The sequence below is a fragment of the Heterocephalus glaber genome, unplaced genomic scaffold (genome assembly GCF_053883595.1).
Source record: "Heterocephalus glaber isolate CG9 unplaced genomic scaffold, H.glaber_assembly_v1.0 deba00001537, whole genome shotgun sequence".
NCBI classification, from domain to species: Eukaryota; Metazoa; Chordata; class Mammalia; order Rodentia; family Bathyergidae; genus Heterocephalus; species Heterocephalus glaber.
The window spans coordinates 2424035-2433235 of record NW_028258332.1 but is presented as its reverse complement, the minus strand read 5'-3'; the positions used below and the strand labels follow the sequence as shown (position 1 = coordinate 2433235).

General features: G+C 49.6%; 1 long non-coding RNA gene across 1 annotated transcript; it reads left to right on the top strand.

The window, feature by feature from the left end:
* Positions 1-2376: 2376 nt before the first annotated feature.
* LOC147824594 (uncharacterized) lies at positions 2377-8846 on the top strand. Its single transcript, XR_015442166.1, has 3 exons — positions 2377-2485; positions 4423-4709; positions 5437-8846. It is a non-coding gene; the product is annotated as an uncharacterized LOC147824594 (long non-coding RNA).
* The last annotated feature ends 355 nt before the right edge of the window (positions 8847-9201 follow it).

Sequence of the window (9201 nt, the reverse complement as noted above, 5' to 3'; positions counted from 1 at the left end):
GCTGTATGAGAAGACACCACAGCGCTGTCTGTGCTCAGACTTGCTGTGCCTCTGGGAGGCTGAGGCTGGAAGATGGCAAGTTCCAGCCCAGTGCGGACAGTAGTGACTTAGGAGACCCCACTCAAAATTAAAGGGGTGGTCTGCGGTTGTAGCTCAGCATTCAATCCCCAGTAATAGGAGAAAGAAAGAGTTTGTGGCAATGGACAAATGGCACAGCTCTGAAAACATGCACATTTAGATTTAAAATACCTCATCTAAACTCAAAGCATTCATTTACGTTTATTAAAAACTCTAAAAAATAAGATACTCTAAATCTGTGTAACCCAATACAGGCTCCTCTCAAAACGGCAAAGAGCTTATTTTTACCCTTCATTAGAGTCTTACGGAAATGCAAATGCAGAGGCTTTTCCAGGAACCTACATTGCCCGCTCTCCCAGTTAGCTTCGTGGCCCTGGCTCTGGTCCATCACCGGGACACGAGACCCGCAGCCGACCCTGCCCACTGGCTCCTGTGTTACTTCCTGTAAGGCTGAGTCTGGAAATGCACGCGGGGTGGGTATGGGGGACACACTGTGCCTCTCCACGCCAGGTCTGGCAGCCCATGTGTGGGTCCCACCAACATCAGAGGGGGATTTCCTCCCAGTGACTTCACCTCCCTTTATGCTGGGCTCATTGGCTGACACTGCGATTGTTTCTTTCATGTTCCTTTTGTACTGCACAGCGCTGCTAAAGGGCTTGTAGTTCACTTTGAGGGCCAAGCTAATTGCTCCAGGTATTTATATTTTCCCCGATAAATGCCCTGCTTTAATATTGTTCTCATGTGGTAATGCTTAGCACATTGTAAAGGAAAACTAGATCAAGACTCCACTTCTGCTTCTAAGTACCAGTTTATCTTTTTCGGTACTTTTCCCCTTCCTTTTTAGCGTTCTTTTCTCCCCTCCCAAATCGAATACTACAGACAGAAGGGAATCCAGGCCCTGCACCCCTTTGTGTTCTGTACGGATCCTTCCTGGTTCGGCTTCCTGGAGCCCCGGAGACAATGAGAGCCCGAAGCTTGAATCAGGCCCTTCCTCTCAGCCCTGCCGTCCCACACACAGGGCCAGGCAGTGCAGTGCAGGCCATTGCTCTGTCTGTCCCTCTCCCTTTGATAAGTTGTAAAATGACACCTCTCCACAACTTAATAACGCAAAAATTTAATAAAAAGTAAGGGAAACGAACACTGTTTTTTCTTTGCATATGTCAATAGGAAACAGACCTCACAGTGTTTTCAATGTCGGGGGATATTTTGATAGAAATTCTTAATTTATCCGACACAGGTATCATTTTCATTCTGCAGTTCAATTGAATTCCAAGTGCCCGGTGTCCTGAATGGACTCACTGGTGCTCACCAAGGAATGGCTGCTCAAGGCCAGCTGAGGGCCCAGCTCCTCCTTAGCCGCCCGTCTGGGTGCTTCCCGGTGGGCAGCAGGAGAGCATGTCCGCCTCCCATTCTGCTGGCAGAATCTTCCCTCAGTGCGGTCCGGACTGAGGCCATGGCTGGTCAGCGAGTTAATAGCTACCCCGTTTACCTCCCGGGAGGACCCTACCAGGTCCATGCAGGCACCAGGGCACCGCCGTCTGCTCCCCTCCAAGCCAGGTGAGTGCCCAGTCCGGCTGAAGTGTGCTGGAGCACCGGGGAGGGCCTAGGTGAGCCCTGTCAGGCCTCCTCATTCCTCAATGCCATGGGGCCCAGAAGGGCTACAGGTCTGCGTCCACACAGCGCCAGGCCTTAGGCCTACACAGCCAACCTTTAGTGGGCCACTGGCCCTGCTGACCACACAGCAGTCCTGGCTCTCCCTGATACATCCCGCATTCATTCACTAGGCCTCTGCATGAGGCCAGTGAACATTTTCAGTCGGCCTAATAGATACTTCAGAAACACGGTTTTAAATTCTCCAGTGAGTTGCAGATTTGTTTAAAAGGAGCCCTAGAGGCAAAGGCAACAGATTCTGAAGTGCTTCCCTGGGATTCATTGATGTCTTCTCCCCATGCTGCTCTGGGCAGTTTTGGTGGCATGTAGGGGTGCATTACACAAAGATGCGTCCTTCTACTTTCAGAAATGGAAGGGCACACATTCCTATGCTTTCACGTGTTTGTTCAACTAACTCAGCAATTGATAGATGACCAACGGTCCTCCATCGAGTCCCGCGGAGTTTTTGGGAAGTGGCTAACAGTCACAGGAGAAAGCCTGAGAGGCCCAGTGACCAGGCGTCTTGGCGACACGGCCTCTCTCAGGGCCCTGGGCTCTCAGGGCCTGGTGCTGAGGGGAGGAGTTCGTGGGGCTGAGCTAACTCCACCCGCACAGCTGCCTCGGGAGGGGCCTCCTGCTAGGGGCTGAGCTGCATCCTCCCACACTGTATGCTGAAGCTGGACCCCAGGGCCTCCAGGCATGACCTGGCTGGACAGGGTCACTGCAGGTGTCGTGCTGGAGTGAGGAGCTGAACCTCGTATGTAGGGGATTGGTAGGGAGGGAGGCAGGGAGGGAGAGGCCACAGCCCAGGACCAGGCCGGCCCTCAGCGGAGCCAGAGTGAGGCCTGGGAGGGAGCTTCCTGGCCTGGGCCTCTGCCTCCTGAGCTGTGAGACCATAACTCTCCAGCCTGAGGTCCTTCGGGCACAGCGCTCCCTGACACACCATTTGGCAGCCACACCGAGGAGGCCTGGGTCGCTCTTTGGCTCGCCCAGTGCGTCCGGCTGGTGAGGGTGGCCTGTGCTGGCCCCACCGCACCCTGGTGCCCTCCGTCACTGCCAGGGCGAAGCCTGAGCCTCTTTCTCTCCGGGCCGCCTCAGGGACAGGTGACTGGGGCTTGAAATGCCCACCTGGGCTGTGACCCTTTCTGCTGGGGCGGGGAGCCACCACCTTCTGCCCAGCACCAGGGTTGAAGGCCGCAGGGGCAGTTCTGTCTGAGAAGAGCTCTGTGCCTAACCCAAGGGCTTCGCACCTGGCATTGTGCATCCTCTAAGACCAAAAGTGCTGCCGCCTTTCTTTCCCTTTGCCTTCGCTGCTGTGTCCTCACTGGTCTCCTACTCTGAACACTGCTCAGCATCTTCCGTGAGTCCGTGCGTCTTCTCACTGGCCCAGCCTGCTCTCCCTGGCCATGAGCCAGGCGGCTCCGAGTCTGTGATCCGGCTGGGCCCAGGACAATTCAGACCAACAAAACTGTGGGCGCTGAGAGCCGAGAGGGCCGATTGCAGGGAGGGGGACGGGCCTGCGGGTCCTCAGCCTGCAGCGGAAAACAGAGCCGCCCAGGCCCGGCGACTGGGCAGCTGTGCCTGCAGACGGGACCCAGGCCTCCCGGGAGCCAGCAAGCCTCGGCAGTGGGCGTGCGGCCTAGAGCACACCCGGTCTCTTCCAGAACTCAGCCGGCAGGTCTGCTTTCTTTTCAGCTGTTCACACTTCTGTTACTTTCTCAGAAGGGCTAAAATAAGGATTGCATATATATGTTCAAAACTACTATAATGGGACTCACTTTGTTGAATATTTTCTAATTTTCATGTTTCCTTCTTTTTCTACCTTTTTTAGATGAACTAGACTTTTATTGTGAAGATCTCTAGAGACTGAAAAGATGGTCAATCCACCGATGGCCACTTTCAGTTTTCATTTTACAAAGTTATTTCGTGCCTACGTAATTAACCAATAATGGTGTAATGAATAAATAAGCAAAAATTAATAGTTTGACCAGTATGTAAATTTAGGGTTTATCATTTAAAAATTTCCTCTACTCTATCTCATGCTGAATAGCTTCACCTTTTATATATCGTCTAGAAGAGGTTGGAACAAAATGTTATAATATAATGTTTGCAAAACAATTAAGCTACCTCATAGAAAAATAGTAAGAATTTTTCTTCCTTCTCTCTCTCTCTCTCTTTCTTTCTTTCTTTCTTTCGGTACCAGGGATCGAACTTGGGTCTTTGCTCTTGCGCAGCAGGCGGTGAAACCACTGAGCTAAATCCTCAGCCCTCTTTCTTTCTTTCTCTCTCTGTGTCCTCTCTCTTTCTTTCTTTCTTCTTCCCTTCTCCAGTAGTATGGATTGAATTTAGGGCTTTGGCACTAAGCTACATCCCCAACCCTTTATTTATTTCTAACTTTGAGATGGGGTCTTTCTAAGTTACCCAGGCTGGGCTTGAACCTGCATCCTCTTGCTCCAGCCTCCTGGAGTGCTAGGATTACAGGCACTTACATGGGGTGCTTACTGAAAAGTCAGCTGCGCACAAACTACCATCCCAGATGTTCTTTGGGGATGGCAGAGAGACAGCTCGAGACTAGAAGATTGTCAGTCATTATGTTTAACAGACACATTTCTTGTGTCCTCATCCACACTGTAGTGGGGACTTGGGAAGTTAAGAAGAGCATTAAGTCAACTATGTAATGCCTTATTCTTTAAGTTTCCCAGGACACAAGCACGTTGCTGTCTGTGCTCAGCATGCCTCGCAGAAGCCCGTGCTGGGAGCAGGTGGCAGGCCAGCCCGGAGGAAAGCTGTCTCCCCTGGAAGCCGTTCCTTCTGGCCGGTCCTCAGCGGGACTCTGCAGAGGCCCAGCCCAGCGGCGAGTCACCATCCCTTGCGGTCAATTGGGGACATGCGCAGTTGCCCTGTCTCCCACTGCTGAAAATTGCCAGCTTGTCTTGAGAGCACAAAGTACCCAGGGACTGCGGAAGCCACTGAGAGCAGCGGTAGGAGCCTGGACCCTCATCACGACTCACTTCCTGACTTATAAACCGGCTCCTTTTCTCTTGCCACTTCTCTTCAGTAAGCAGCACTTTCCCGGGGGTGCAGCCCGCAGTAACGGAGCTGGTGACCTGCAGTGGTTTCCTCCACAGTCCGTGTGGCCTGGGTCCCGCTGGTGCCCTAGGAGAGAGCAGAGTCTGGGAGAGCGGGCTTCCCGGGCCTCCCCGTGAGCCTGACCACAGAACCTCTCCAACCTTGGATTTCCCAGCCTCCTCCCTCAGTCCAGACCCAGAGGCCAGCAGCTTCGCTCTGCCATTTCCATGTGACATGCAGTGCAAGGCAGGAAAGAAACGCTCGCTCACTGGGCACAAGAGATCTGGAATGAATGAATAGGGAGACAGGAGTATTAGGCAGGAAAGAAAAGTGCGACGTAGGACAGTGAGATGGGCATTTGCACACGTAACAGATGTGCCTTAGAAATTAACTGTCTGCTCCCCACTCACCCTCCGACCACTGCCCTGCCTGGCACCTGCTGTGGAGATGAGTGTCCCAAGCGTAGATGGAGCATCAGGAGTCATGATGGGGAGTCCCCAGCCCCTCCGCCCTCAGGGGCACGGGCAGCCTTGTGGCTAGCTGGAGCAGGCGGGCTGAGGAGGTGTGCGGGAGCAGTGTCCACACCACCATGCTCCTGGACTCCGGTCTGAATTCTTTGCATTTTCGCTCTCTCCACAGTTACCAGACCAGCGGCTTATCTCTGTGAGGATGAAGAGCCGTTTACTGGTTGCTGATTGCTGGTGAGGAATTTCCTGGGTTGTTGCCCAAGACATGGTTACCTGACATGCAGTCCATGTCCCTGGGGTCACCAGAGTGTCATCTCTGATCACTGAAATGCAGTCCAGGAGGAAGAGTGAATGAGGTTAGAATTATTTAACCTGAAAAAAGAAATAATTGAAAGTGATTCAGTCCCTCTATTTAAAACACGTGAAAACTCCCAGGCAGAATGGTGGCCAGCCAGCAGTCTTATGCCTTTAGAAGGCAGAACTAAAGGAAATGGTCTTAAATGACAGCATGAAGAATTTAGGTTAGACATGGGGAATGACTCTCTGACACTGAGTTATGACTCATGGGATAGGTTAGAATGAAAGAAAATATTCTTTGAAGATTCTAATATATACATATTCCTTGACACAGTGCACACATTAGGATCTGTTTGATGTCATGTAGCATTCTCCATTTTCCCCAGAAGTCAATTTTCCAGTGACAGGTGGAACGGTGTGGATCCCAGATCATTTCCTGTCTCGAAACAAGAGCAACAGCCAAAGGTTGTTCCCATTCTGGATGGCCCACCCCACGGTGTGTCCCTGCAGCCTTCATCTGACCCCGAGCCACTCCTGTCTCAAGGGCTATGTGTCCCTGTTCATCTCCACCTGGCCTCTCCCAGGAAAGATCCCAGAACACTGCATTTGGGAACAACCCCAAGGGCTCAGAGAATTACGGAGGTGGAAAGACGGTGGATGGAACCAAGATGGCACCCTGGGGCCAAGACGGCACAGTGTAGGAGTGCACGGTGCTGGCCTTGGAAGGGAAGCTGCTAAAGAAATGTGGCCGCGGTAACTCCCAAGAGAATGAAACATGATTCTGCACATTCCTCAGCTGCCTGTGTGGCGGGGAGGGGACCATGGGAGTGCATGGTGAAGCCACCCTTTGGCCTTGTGCAAGGATTCAAACCAGCTCTAACTGAAAACCGCCAAGCCACCCCAGAAGTCTTTGACTAGTCTCTCAGTTAAACTAAAATAAGACTTTCATGTTTATTTAATTTTACAATATAGTTCCTAAGTTTTATAGCTATACACAGTCAAGAAACATGGAAAACAAAATCATTTTACTCATTTTCAGAATACGCGTGTATTTACTCCAGACTGATACAGCTGAACCGATTCTCATGCGGTGACAGCCTTTCCTAAGACCCCTGGGGTGATTTTCCCTCCTCTCCTTCCCCGACAGGGCTTCTTCTCCCTGACAGGGATGACTGATGGCTAGGGGGCCCCACCTGGAAGCCCCCGTCAGCCTGTCCTCCTGTGCTGAGCCTGCAGCAGCAAATAGACACTGTCAGCTGCCCCGCCAGCCCCGTGGAGGTGGTGACAGACCCGGGCCAGGGTGGGTATTGCCTTACATGCGGATGTGCTGGGTGCCTGAGACCCAGCTCGCAGAGACTGTGCAGATGCCACTTCTGGATGCAATTTCCCGTGAACCAAAAATAATCCCAGATGCATTCAGTGTGCTTTGTTTGTTTACCTCCTTTTGTTTGCTTTAGTTTATGAGTCTTTCCAGAGGAGTTAAAATAATGACTTAGGTATATGGAAAATATAGACTATTGGCCATGAAAAATGGAAATAAAATGAGCCTTCTGTATGACAGTTTATAAAAGCAGACATAGGATTAGATTGAGACTTTCACTCTAAGCCCAATCCAAATATAGTCTACTTTTATCTAAAAATCTTGGAATTTAAAAGGTAGAATATCTTGGCATTCACCCCATTCACACATCTTGAAGTGAGTCCGGAAGGAAAAGGATAACATGATGTAAATGGGCTCACTTTATTCTCCTGACATTTAGTTTTAAAGCATTTCCCCCTTTTGGGCAATTTTCCAACTATTTTGGGCCATTAAAGTTACAAACATGTGAACAATACATCTCATCTTATTATCTAAATTACTTTCAGATTAGGTTAGTAATATAAACTTTGCAGAAACTAGAACAGCAGTAAAGTCATAATTAAAGGCATTATGAGATTTTTTTTCTTTATGCCCTACAGAGTTCCTATGTACACTATTATGGAATTTGGCTCATTTTATGGTTACTTTTGGGGGACAAAAATATAAGCTCTCAAGTTAACATTATATCTGGCTCTCTATGTTCCCGAAATAAAATCTTTAGGAGATAAAAATCAATCTTTACGTGTTTATGGTTTTAAACAGTGAAGCAGCACTTGAAGCATTCTGAATGAGAATTGCAGGCTGTGCCATCCTGTGGGACATCACATACCCCATGTCCTGAGTCAGACCCGAGGTCACCAGGAAGCAGGAAGGCTGCAGGTTGGTGGTGGAGCCAGAGAATTCTGAGTCCAGAACGAATATGTCATAGCTGTGCAGTTTTGGGAAAGCTATTCACTTTTCCCAAGACAGAATATTTTCTGTATCATACAGATCAATATCCGTCCTGCAAACCTGTAAGGGTTTTAGGTAATGTGTATAACGATTCTAAACACACAGGATCACATTCCACCCTGCTTGGGCTCAAGGTCTCCTGGACCCATGCACACTCCTTGGTCCAAATAAACCAGAGCTGGGATTGAAGTGGAGGCTCGGGGTTAGGAAGTTCCCTGGGGTCGGATCTCACCTTCCTTCTGCCTCAGGATGAAGTGCTGTCAGGGGCAGGGTTGGTGACATTCTGACAGTCATTCAAGATCCCCAAGCACTGGAAACCCTGAGCAAGCTGCAGCCATTGCCACCCTCCTCGTGCATGCAGAGGCTGCCTGCCCATCTGTGTGGCATGTTACTCGGGGACTATGGTGACCATGAGGAGAGAGGAATCTTACCCTGACACCAAGGTGACTTGTCACTGAATGGTCTCCAAGAGAAGGAGGGGAAAGAAGCAAGCTTGGATTCCGTGCAGGACGAGAAGAAAGCTGGGCTACAGTGAAGTTGAAGCTTGAGGACATCTGAGTAGAGCTGACCAATAAACACAAGTACTTGGTGATTGTCTCATTATACAATAGCATTGTCTCTTGCAAGAGGCTACTAAAAGCCTCTCTTTTGTTAGCACATGTTTGTAGTACATGGTGTCTACATTCATCGTGGGGACCAGGCACGTGTGCTCGGTGTATCTCAACTCCTTCTATTCCCTTTCACCTTCCCATTCTCCTGCCTCTGTGGCCAGATCTCCCCCTTGTTTTCTTTTCTTTTCAGGCCACGTTTGTGACACAGCATGGTTATATGGACTGTGGGTAGTTGGTACCTGTTCCTGACACATCCCACATCCTTTACGCCCCTTTCCCTTCCTCCTGCCCTCAGATTTCTGGTCCCCTTCCTACATGTAAAATACTCATCTTCCTGTTTTCTTTTATCAGTCATTTATTTTGCTCTTTATTTGTGTTTTGAGTTTCTCATATGAGAGAAAGCATGCAGTATTTAAGATAGCAAGGCTGTGGTGAGAAAGGAACCCACCCACATTGCTGGTGGGAATATAAACTAGTAAAACCACGATGGAAATCAATATGGTGATTTCTTAAAATACTAAAACTAGAAATTCCATTCAACCCAGCTATTCTTCTTCTAGGTATCTCCCCAAAAGAGTTAAACACATCACATTACAATGATACATGCACACTCATGTATATAGCAGCGCTGTTCATGATAGCTAAATCTTGGAAGTGGCCTATATATCCATCAACAGACTAATGGATAGAGAAAATGTGATTTCTATACATAGTGGGA